The sequence below is a fragment of the Leptonychotes weddellii genome, chromosome 10 (assembly GCF_054177405.1).
Source record: "Leptonychotes weddellii isolate Sample4059 chromosome 10, ASM5417740v2, whole genome shotgun sequence".
Lineage (NCBI taxonomy): Eukaryota > Metazoa > Chordata > Mammalia > Carnivora > Phocidae > Leptonychotes > Leptonychotes weddellii.
In genome coordinates this window covers 111,811,926-111,822,828 of record NC_138378.1, presented here as the reverse complement: position 1 = coordinate 111,822,828, position 10,903 = coordinate 111,811,926, and the positions used below count along the sequence as shown (strand labels likewise).

At 38.3% G+C, this 10,903-nt stretch overlaps 1 pseudogene; it reads right to left on the bottom strand.

Moving 5' to 3' along the window:
• Positions 1-7,692: 7,692 nt before the first annotated feature.
• On the bottom strand, positions 7,693-8,944 carry LOC102738745 (L-lactate dehydrogenase B chain-like; annotated as a pseudogene).
• Positions 8,945-10,903: the final 1,959 nt, after the last annotated feature.

Sequence of the window (10,903 nt, the reverse complement as noted above, 5' to 3'; positions counted from 1 at the left end):
CATAACATAATAATAAAAAAATAAAATAAAAACTAATGATGTAATGTATGGTGATTAACATAACAATAAAAAAATACAGAAAAAAATAAGAGGTGAGGCCACTTACTGACAGTCTTGGAAGAGAATTAATGAATTATAGGAGGAAATTTTGAAATAGACTATATTAAAAATGTTAACAGCAACTAGAAGCATATAAGTTTGCTAAGAGTCCTTGAGGTCCTAGTTCGTGTTGGCGAACTTACATGTGTGTGACATTGAACTACATTGCTGTGTATTTTGGTTCAGTAGTTTTCAGGGACATAAGCTAATGTACAAAGAAGTTGGACCACTGCTTCATTTTAGTAATTTTTCAAGTGAATGTGCCAGAGGATAGGGAGGGAAGCCGAGACTATTGGCAAGGGTGATTGATGTAAAAGACCCTGGTGCATAAGTTGGATACAGGGGGAAAAAAAAAAAAAAAACTGGACAAAACTGAGAGACAGAGAACACCTATGGGAGTTTGCAGACCATAGATCTTGATAAGGTCTAGAACTCAGTTAGTCAGTGAGAATCATTGATGAAGCACTGGGAAAGATAGGAGATTCTAGTGAGAGAGTAGCAGGTTTAAAACATAAAATCTTAGAAGTTGGATCATTCTTAGGGGTACCAAGTTCTGGAAGGGCATAATTGCAGTAGGGTGAACATACAGTGCAATTGGAACCAATAGGGTCAAGGTTTGGAAAGGCCATCAGAGTGGACATGGAAATGACGCATCATGGCTTCAGTGGGAATGGAGAGCAAGAGTCAAGTATGGTAGGATGAAGAGTAGTGAAGAAAGCAAAAGGAATGATGCATTGGGGTTATCATAAGCAGACAGAAACCTGTGCCAAGTCAGACACCCGGAGGGATGCAGCAAATATCACAAGGACAAATGGTGTTGCCTTGAGCCCAGGGCAGAGGAGAAAGGGACAGGAGAGGATAAGGCAGCAGAGGTCTTGGATCCCCATTTTACCACAAGGAACTTACAAAGGTATATTTATTTCCCAACAGATAAAGAGATAAATAAAGAGAGGCTGACAAACATTTGTCTAACCTTTGCAGATTTAAGTAGCAGGTTGTATGACAACAGGGAAATGAAATGGCACTGCCATTTTATCTGAATTGAAAAAGTCACAGAAAACTGTAAATAGTAGTTATTACCATTTCCAAAATTTGCTCTCAGTCTCCAGAAACCTTCTAGAACCTGGAAACTTGATGAGGAAGTGACTTTAAAAAGAATAAAGATGTTTTTGGCAAGAGAAAATAATAAAAGAGCTGCTGGTGAAGAGAGACAGAGATGGTCCATAATTAATGTGAACATCCATCTTTTTGAAACGTCAGGGTGAAAGCCTATTCTTGCTGAAATAATTTGATTCACTGTCTCTTAAAATAGCACAAAAAGCAAAAGAAAGGGACATTGGCAAGGAAGAGGTTGGTAAAAACATAGCACCTGGTTTCTTCCCATATTTCCTTGGTGTGCATAGTCCTGAGGGGTGGGGGGCTTAGTTGACGTTACATGCTGGGTCCTGGCACTGCTCCGGGCATCCAGCCACTGGGAGGAGCAGCTACTGGTTTGAGCAGTAGAGATATCTACAGAGAATGAGAAGTCCTTTGATTTATACTACAGTTTATACTATGAATGAAGTCAAGTTCCAGGGGTATTTTAGCCTAAAGTGTAAGCTTTCTTCATCATACGTTCTAGAAACATTCCTCCAGAATGCTGACACTCTTCTATAACACCAATACAACAATAAAGCATTATCATTCCCTTTGATTAAGTGGTTGCTATAGGACAAGCATGCACTTTCAACGTATGGATTCTTTCAGTCCTTACAGCAGCCCTATGTGGAAGACATAATCCCCGTCTTGGAGAGAGGGAAAGAGAGACTCAGAAAGGTTAAGAGTTAAATAATACATTTTAGATACAAGTCGTTGTCCCTGTGACTGCTCCCCCCCCCCCCCAGTGACCTTTCCACCATGTCACACTGCCTTTGGAACAAGTCTCTCTGGTCACTGGCACTTTCTCAGAAAAGGTCTGGGAAAGACAGGACAAATTGTACCCTGTTGCTGCTCACAGCAGGGCTCCTTCCAGCTCGGTGGCTCCATGGCAATCAGAGATCAGACCCAAGACCCCGGGAGAGTGCAATGAATCCATGCCATCCTTTATGTCCACACCTGGAAGCTCATCTCTGCGGGAAAGTCCCCCAAAGCAAAGCACAGATTTTTGTCCTTCCTTAATGCTGGAAGAGGGTCAGTCCCTCCAAGAGAGGGCCAACAGATCCTGGTGATGGTCTTAATTTATGCATTTTTTCATCCAACATGCATTTCCTGAGCATCATCTATGGACTATAGATGACAGGCATTCAGAATATATAAATCAATAAAATAGTGCACCTACCCTCAGTGAGCTCACAGATCAATGAGGGCAAAGCCATGAGGGTAAATGATGACAAGGTAGCATGGCAGGGGCAAAGACAGCATTATGCAAGCAAACTCCAAAGAAGTAGGCAGAGGGAGAGAGGCAAAGATAAGCAACTACACCATAGTATTCTCCATGCATACTGTGGATACACTCAGTCTTACACTCACTGCCTCCAGGGACATTTTGTTTTATCAGAAGTTTTATCATCTTACCCATATCAAAAAGAGACAGAATCAGGGCCTTGAAGTTAATTCAGTTTTTCAGCCATAAGTCAATCCAGGACCAAAGGAAAACTAAATAAAAATTGAAAGACTTCCCTTCCAAAAAGGCTAATTGACATTTTTTAATAATAAAAAATGTGTTTCTACTAAAAAAAAAAGTGACTATAAGACCAAAATATCCTGGTTTATTCATTGCTGGTTTTCAGATATCAATCTTTTCTTTCCAGATTTCTGAAGATATTTTTATCTAGAGATACATTTTATCAATTAGTTGTGCTCACCCTGGGTAACAGAAATCCTGGCAAGTAGAAGAAAGGTCATTTTATTCCCCTTTTGCCTCATGAAAATACACAATCTGGTAGCAAGCCGTGGTTAGTATTGATTGAGGGTCATTAAAGTCTCTGGGACTCTGGTTTTTTCTTCCAGTCTGTGTTAAAAGAGCTACTGCTGTTCCCTGGCTGAGGCTGTATTAATGGAGAGCTTAGCTGATGTGTGTCCTAGGCAGGAAGGAGGGGAGACTAGCCAAGGAAAAGGTGCATGTGCTTTTCCTTGTCTGCCTTTCTTTCCTGGAAGCCCTGCCTAATAACTTCTGTTTACATCGCAAAGTGGAGGTCACATGTGTTACATCTCAAAGACAAACACCACTGCTGTGTCATTATCCCATCTGTAAGGGGGGCTGGGAAGTTTACATATACACACATACACACACACACACACACACACAAATATATAAATATATATTTGTACTGGTCCCATTGTTCCTTCTCCCCTTGTAGGTTTCTGTTAATAAGAAAGATGGAAGAATGACTATTGAGGATGTGAATATTAATCTCCGCCATAATCTTCAACACTTATTTGTAGAAAACAGTATGTCTTTGACCTTTTAGGAAAACTTTTATAAATCACTCCATATTAATAAATTCTAATGTGGCAGGAAAACAAGTTAGTGTGTTTAGCTACAGTACCAGTACCATGGAAATATTTACAGCTCTCAAAACACAGACCTGCACACAGGAAGTTAAAGTATTGCTAATTCATTTGATTGAGTCTATATACCTGAATTCATTTTTTTGTTCTAATCATTGCTTAGTAACTTTATATTAATACATTTAAGCACTGGTTCATAAGCTATGCGTCTTTCTTAGAAGAGAGATGCTAAGTATCAAAAGGAAGATTCTTACATTTTTCTGCTTTGATATCTTGAGGCTTAGGGAAAGAGAAAATAGAGCATGAAGTAAAAATGCAATCTGATTTGAAGTTGGTATTCTTAGCCCAGCAATTCCAGCTAGCAAAGCAGTTAGCTGATTCAAAATAGTACCCTTCTTAAAAGACAAAACTAGTATCTGTATTTGTGTGTATGCACATATATGTATAGATATACATATATGTGCATATACATATATTTAACAGGTGCATACTTACACATATGTATATTTAGCATCTCAAACACACATTTTGTTCTGAAACGGGGCTCACATATTTTAGGTTGTTTTATTGGTTCGCTTTGCTGTTGCCAAAGAACAAAACCACTCCCCAAGCAAATCCTGCCTTCCATCAGGAGACTACTTAATGTTTCATGTAGCAAAAAACTTAAAAGACTTCTCTTCCTTGTAAGGAATATATTAGCTGACCAGCTTATTCCACTCTCTGTCATCTTTTTAACACCTCAGCAGCTTTAGCAGTTGAATTTACTAACTTCTGAGTCATTACTATCCTGGACAAATACTACTGGACATATTAAAATACATCGGTAAATCAAGTGGTCTTATCAGCTGAATAACTAACTTATCATATATTAAAACATATATTTCATCTACTATCAGTCAGGACATCTGCTGGACCCTAGGAATACTGGTAGGACATCAGACATCTGTATCTCCAACATCGGAAACACAGTCAGGCAGTTACCAAACCCTACAATGAGTTCCATAAGAGAAGCATATGATTCCTAGAAGGTTTTTTCCAAAATATTAGTTGAATAGAGAAAGCTGAGGGGAAATATATATAACCAAACCCAATGTCTTTATTTTACACTGGTATATAAATACACAAATTCACTTTCACTTTTTTGTAAGAATGCAATACTTGAGCATCTACTCAAGTGGATGACAATTACTATTTTTCTTAAACTAGGCACCCTTCAGTATGCCTTAGTAAATACTTAATGTGAATTACACTCATACTCTTTTTTTTTTTTTAAGATTTATCTATTTATAAGGGGAGGGGAAGGAGCACACGAGTGGAGGGAGGGGCAGAGGGAGACAGAATCTCAAACAGACTTCCCGCTGAGCACAGAGCTGGAAAGACGTGGGGTTCGATTCTGAGACCTGGAAATCATGACATGAGCCGAAACCAAGAGTTGGACACTCAACAGACTGAGCCACCCAGGCGCCAATACATTCATACTGTTTTTAAAAGGCTTTGGATTCTTACGAGTTCCTGGAAAAAAAATTTTAAATGCTATTTTGCAGAGATATCCTTAATAAATCAATGCATTCTGCTGATTTCAGAAAGCTAAAAGCTAAACATTATTTTGATTGTGATAAAAAAAAAAACAAGTAAAAATATTTTATTTTTCTGACCTTGGAAGAGTAACTAACTATACCCTTTATCAAGTTGATATTCAGTGTGCATGTGTGTATGTGCATGTGTGAGAGAGAGAGATAGAGAGAGGAAAAAAGAGAGGGAGAATATCTATGGTGAGGGCTATGGGAAGGTGAAGGTTTTCATTTTCTGTTAATTTCTTTTTATAAATTATTTAAAAAAATTTGGTATAAATGAGATGCAACAGCTATTGATTATCTTTGAGCCTCTTAGCCAGAAAGAACTGGGAGTTTCTTCCTTGTGCAGGGACCACATTCTAGAGACATTTTTCATGTCCTGGCAGATGCTTCAGGCTTTTCTATTCAGGTATTTGGTTTCTATTTAAAGGGAGGCAGTATTGTCAGTGGACATAAGCATGGACTTTGGAGACAGAGGAGCAGGTTTGGGTTGGATGGTCTGAGCAGAGTGCTCATCTGTAAAATGAAGCCTTAACATTTATTTTATTAGGGTATTGCTACTTAGTGTATATGAACTGCCCACCCTAGTATGTAGTAAATGTCCCGTGACTAGTAGCTTTCATTATTACTATCTAGCTATTTAAAACACCTTTACACTTATTCTCCTTGCATTAATTAAGACTTTTAATTAATATCATCTGAGGCATAGTAAAAGTAATTGCTTTCCAGTAAGAGAGGGCAGAAACAATTGAAATAGGTCCCATTTCTACAGTGTTATTTACTAATGTATGTTCAAATATCAAGTGATTTGTATTCTTATCCAGGATACTCATAACTCAGAAAATGATCAATTCAATAGGTAGAACTGCCAAGATATGAAATGGATGAGTTCGGACTAAATAAGTTGGCCAAATATTATCAAAATATTCAATATGTTCCTTCAGAAGAGAATTGAGATATTTATGAAACTCTGTTTCCTGAGAAGCTACATAAAGCATATTTTTGCTTTCTACTACCTCTTTGTAGTAAAAAAAAAGAGAATATTCATGAATAAACCTAATGAGAATAAGGTATGACCTAAATAAGGAAAAGTACAAATTACAACTGGAAGTTGTAAAAGAACATGAATAAATGAACAAATATATCTTATTCCTAAGAGAAAATTAAATATCATAAAGGTATCAATTCTCCATATTTAAAACATACTAAGTCCAACAAAAATGCCAAGAGTATTTTTCTTCTAGTTATTAGCTGTATAAGTCACCTAGAATTATATATATATTGAAAGAATTGAAAAAAATCATCTTAAAAGATATTTAAATACAGCATAAAGTTGAAATGATTACATTATCAAATTAATCTATAGATCTGGATGGAGAAGGATAAATATTCCAGCAGTAGATCATTTCTTGCACTAAAATTTTCTATGGAATTAAGACAATACCAAAAATCTGTGAGAAACAGATTTATCAAATTATTATAACTGAGTACCAATTGGGACTTAAATTCCTTTAGCTTCATGTGACACCATTTACCAGTATAAATTATTAATGATTTTAAAAAATTTTAAAAGAAGGATATATTAGAACACAGCATGAAAAAAGCCAAAGAGTAACAAAACAAAACAAAAATCTCTAAAATGAAAGGGGAAAAAAAGCAATTTAAAAACCTGATAAAAATTGAGCTCTATGCCGACCACTACTTCCCATCTGCTGGATTGTGCCCTCTCATTCATAATATTTCTCTTATACATGAAGATGTGTCTTTTGTTCTTCTTCTCTTAATGGATTTTAGATGTTCTCAGGGTAAATTCACAAAAGGGAAAATAAGGAAATGATAACCCTTATGGGTGGAATGCACGTCATTTGTTCGTAACTACTTTCCTAGAACCTAGCATAATCCTTGTACATAACTGGCATTCATTCAGACTTGCTGAATAAATGAATAATTGGATGAAAAGAAGAATACCAGTGGCGAGTCACAGTAGCTTTGAAAGCAACAAGAAACAGAACAGCACAGCTGGAAAATAGAGTTGAGAACTGATTTAGTTGAGTCTTTTAATTTGCAGACGAAGAAACTAAAGCCCAGAATAAGGAAATGACGTACTCCAGATCACATGGTGTATAATGAGCAGAGGGTAAATAAATGAAAATTAATACTTCCCTTTGATATTTTTCTCTCTCTACCAGAACATCCAAAATATAACTGAAGTTGTGATTACAGACCTGATGAGTTAAGAAATTCAGACACTTTTTTCTTCACAGTTTTAAAATTTAGATATTCCAGAAACTTAAGCAGAGAGGAAAACTGAGGTAAATATTCTTTTTTTTTAAAGAAGTACACTATGATAGTTAATTTTATTTGTTCAAAGGCTCATATTGCAAGCATTAAGCCAAACACGGGCATCAAGTCCGTGAGCCCACATTTGCATATTTAGGAAGAGAAAAACAAATGATGATCCATGAATGTGGGTGAAAACTAAAGGCTCACGGTTATATTTCTATTTTTTATATTTGTTATCTTTATATTTATAAAAAATATATAGTTTTTATGTTTCTACAGCCTAGAAGCCAGAAGTCACGGGTCTTAGGTCTTTCTGGATGTTCTACAGGGTATGTGGACTTTTCTTGAGCTGAGCCACCTCATCATCATCCAGCTTCTGGTTGATCACTGGTTAATCCCCATGCATTCAGGATACACAGAAGGCTCGGGAAGACTTCATTCTCCATGCCATACATTCCCTTCACCATTGTTCACACTGGAGGAATACTGGACAGATTTTCAACATGTATTCAATGAGATCAACCACATTTGGTCCAATAGCTCAGCTGGTATATCCTTCTAGCTTGAAGACTTTGTAGGCACTTTTGACCACCATCTTACGCACTCCCTTCCAGTTTTCACTGTCATTGTCTGTTCCCATTTCTGGATTCAGTTCCTGGAGACAAACAGCTGCCACATTCACTCCACTCCACACAGCCACATTTGAGTTCTCCCAAAATCCATCCATGGCAGCCGCAGGGATGAAGGCCAAGTTTTTCAGCCATAAAATAGCAAAATCTAGCCCCATCCTGATTACACCCACTTCCAATCACATGGTGCTTGGGTAGTCCACTGAGTTTCCAGGTAACATATGTGAGAATATCCACTGGGTTGGAAACCACAATTATGATACAATCAGGACTATACTTGACCATCTGAGGAACAATGAATTTGAAGACACTAACATTCCTCTGCACCAGATTGAAAGGGCTGTCTCCCTCCTGCTGGCCGCCTCCAGTTACCACTATAATCTTAGAACTGGCAGTTACAGAATAATCCTTGTTTGCCACAACTTTAGGTATCTGAAGAAATAACCTCCCATGTTGCAGATCCATCATTTCTCCTCTGAGCTTATCTTCCAAAACATCCCTCCAAACAAATTCATCTGCCAGAGACTTTCCCAGAATGTTGATGGCACACGCCATACCAAGTTGTGCAACACCCACTACAGTGATCTTGTTGTTGGGATGGTTGCCTCTTCTGCAACTGGTGCAATCAGTTTTGTTGTTGTTGTTGTTTTTCTATAAAGAGAAAGAAGGTGAGAGAGCAGAAGAGCAGGGGAGGGGCAGAGGGAGAGAGAGAATCCCAAGCAGACTCCACACTGAGCACAGAGCCCGACATGGGGCTTGGTCTCACCACTCCGAGATCATGACCTGGGTGGAAACCAAGAGTTGGAAGTTCAACCAACTGAGCCACCCAGGTGCCCCTGGTGCAATCAGTTTTTCCTCAAGAGTTGCCATTGTGCACAGGACAGAGACAGCTATAGGAGTCACGTGAAGAAGACAATGAGGTAAATATATTCTACCTATTGGCCAGAAGGAATTTGATAAGTTTTCTGAACTCTCTACCATTGTTAGCTTTCAGTATGAGGCCTAGAGATGAAACCACTTTACCTAATATAAGGTAGAAGAAGAGGGCAGGAGCTCAGCTCTCCTGGGTCCATGTTTAATGCTCTTTCCACCGTACTCATCCTAACCAAAACATTTCTTACTGAAACACAAAAGTACTAAGGAGAGAAAACAGGACCAATAGCATTAAATTTTAAGAATAAGTGGGGGAAAAACTTGTATTTAAATAAACTTGTTGGGTGCCTGGGTGGCTCAGTCGTTGGGCATCTGCCTTTGGCTCAGGTCATGGTCCCAGGGTCCTGGGATCGAGTCCCACATCAGGCTCCCTGCTCGGCGGGAAGCCTGCTTCTCCCTCTCCCACTCCCCCTGCTTGTGTTCCCTCTCTCGCTGTGTCTCTCTCTGTCAAATAAATAAATAAAATCTTTTAAAAAAATGAAATAAATAAATAAACTTGTTAAAATTAATACTTCAAGAGGATATGTAAAATAGGATATATTTATTCTATCAGCATTTATTTGGGTAGCATACATTTATTAATCACCTACCACATGAAGACATAGTACAAGGTATGGGAGATGTAATGATGAATAGACCAGAAGTTGTTCTTGCCCCCATGGGGTTTTCAGTTTAAGGACTAAGGGTCAACAATGAGACTGAGATCACACAATCTGCCACTCTAGAGATTGGGCTACTTGGGAGTAAAAATGTGACCACTTGGGCCATTCTGGTTAACTAAAATTAACTGAGGAACTGAGATTTTATAGAAATATAAGTCAAAAATCATCTCTAAGAGAAACTATTTTCATGTGACTAGCCTTTGAAGTTTATTTCTCAATGTTTACATAGAAAACCCTGCACCTTAACAACCACAAATCCAAACCAGTCTTCAATCTCTAGACAGACCATCAGCCCTCATTAAAATGTACATAAAGCTGTCTCCAATGACTTCCACTAAATATTATCAATCAACCTGAAATAAAAATGAGATCTTCAGGGGAGGTAAAATCTTTGAGGAATAACAAATACTTCCAATTTGCCAAATAAAGATCCAGGTCTGTATACATATCCCCACTTTGCAAGGAGTTTTCAGATCAATGATATTACGAAGTCTCCAGGATTTGAATGGTAACACCTTGGATATCACTCTGGAATGAGGATAAGGCATTGGCTTTCCTAAACTGATCTCCTGAAAAGGAAATTCTGCACAGTCGACTTACAGTAGAGTCAGTTGACCCTGCCATCAGGCAGCCCTAGTTTCCTGGGAAATATAAATAGCACAGAGAAGACAGCCAAGCATAGACATCACCTCCTGGTGGAGTTTTGTTAAGATGAGTCTTGAGGGTTCCTAGATATTCCTATACTTTCTTTTCCTTTAGCTCTATACTTTCCTACGCCGGAGAGGGAAGAAAGTAGAGCTATGGGGAACCGAATTGCGAAAGGAAGCAGGATGCTGGATCAGTCTGAGATGACAAGGTATCTCTAAGAGAGTAAAAGATCAGAAACAAGCGTAACAAGGATAAAGCTACCAGAAAGCTAGAGCCCAAGGAAAACTTAGGAAGGATGACCATTCTAGGAACCAGAACCCTGCCGTGCTGTAACGAGGACTGCTAGGGGTACGTAAGGTTTACGTAGTACAGCAGGCACTATGCTTACTGCTTTGTATTTCTGTTTAAATCCTCACAGCTCAATGCGTTTACATCTATTCTGTCCCTGACAATTTACCCCAGACTGATGTGCCCAAACACCTGTACTATCCTTGACCCCTAGATGTGTCTCTAAAGCATGGACCTCCTTTCCTATCAGCTACTTAAACCTTGATGGAGTTGTTTTCCTATTTAAGTAAAATTACTT